Below are 1,573 nucleotides of genomic sequence, written 5' to 3' on the forward strand. Positions count from 1 at the left end.
TTTTTAGTAGAGGTGGGGGTTCACCATGTTGGCCAGGCTGGTCTCGAACTCCTGACCTCAGGTGATCCATTGCCTTGGCCTCCCAAAATGCTAGGATTACAGGTGTGAGCCACCACATCCAGCCCTCCTTCCCTTTTTGACTGTTATAAATCATGCTGTCATAAACATTCTTGTACCAAATTTTGGGAGGACATATATTTTCTTTTTTTTTTTTTAATACAAACAATCCCACAGCATTTATTGCCATCTTGTAATAACATAAGGGTAATCAAAACAATATGAATAAATGTTCATATTGGACAAAGGACATCTAAAAACAAACTGTGTCCTTCTCAACAATTTCTCACTTCATTGATCATTTCTAGTTGGAGACACTTTGTAGCAGAGGAATATTATCTCCTTTCAGCATGAGCCGACCCAGTTGTTTTCTTGACTTTTAGAATGAATCTCTTCTGCATCATCTAATACAAGTTTCATATACTCATCAAAACCAATGATACAGCCTTCTATCCGCGTATTCACTTGCTCATAGAGCCACACCTGAATCCACGATCTATTTTGTAAGTATCTGAAGATGAGGTTGATGGGCTGCACCATAACCTTCTGCACTTTCTGGCCCTGGCCATGGTACACGATGGTGGAATTTCACAAGAGGAGGACATATGTTTTCAATTCTCTTGGGTACATACCTAGCAGTGGAATTGCTGGGTCAAATGGTAACATTATGCTTAACTTTTTGAGGAACTGCTAAACTGGTTTGGTAAGTGGCTGCATCATTTTCCATTCTCACTAGAAATGCAGGAGGGATTTAGTTTCTCCACATCTTCCTTAACTAAACTTGTCAGACAATAACAAGATAGACCGCATCTTTCTTTCTTTAAGTGGTCCTAATGGGTGTGAAGGGGTATTTCCTTGTGGTTTTTGCTTTATATTCCTTTAATAACTAATGATGGTGGGCATTTATTCATGCACTTATTGACTGTTTGTACAGCTTTGGAGCCATGTCTATTCAAATCCTTTGCCCATTTTTGAATTGGATTTGTTGTCTTTTTATTGTTGAATTTTAAGAGTTCTTTATAAATTCAGGATATTAGACCCTTATCAGAAATATGATTTGAAAAAATTTTCTTCCATTCTGTGGGTTGTCTTTTCTCTTTATGGTGTCCTTTGTTAAACAAAAGTTTTAAATTTTGACGAAGTCCAGTTTATCTAATATTTTTTCTTTAGTTGTCACATGTCTGTTGTTTCCCAATCCAAGGTTACAAAGATTTACAGCTATGTTTTCTTTCAAAAATTTTACAGTTTTAGCTCTTAACCCTTGGATATTTTTATTCTTAAATTATCAGGCTCAGCTCTGGGAACACTTTTTCCATTTTGAAATAACTTTTATTGTATAAAAGAAAAATATTAAGGAATTAAAATTAAAAATATATACCTTTTACAAAACAAACTAATCTTTAAAATCAATTTTGTAATTTACTTCATTCATTTAATATATCAGAAATATTTTCTGATGTCATTATTCTCCTACAACATAAGTTTGATTGGTAGCACAATATTCCATTGTTTGGAT

At 34.5% G+C, this 1,573-nt stretch overlaps 1 pseudogene; it reads right to left on the minus strand.

The window, feature by feature from the left end:
- Window positions 1–208: 208 nt before the first annotated feature.
- Window positions 209–645, minus strand: LOC129467877 (small nuclear ribonucleoprotein E-like; annotated as a pseudogene).
- Between the last annotated feature and the right edge of the window lie 928 nt (window positions 646–1,573).

The sequence above is a fragment of the Symphalangus syndactylus genome, chromosome 18 (assembly GCF_028878055.3).
Source record: "Symphalangus syndactylus isolate Jambi chromosome 18, NHGRI_mSymSyn1-v2.1_pri, whole genome shotgun sequence".
NCBI classification, from domain to species: domain Eukaryota; kingdom Metazoa; phylum Chordata; class Mammalia; order Primates; family Hylobatidae; genus Symphalangus; species Symphalangus syndactylus.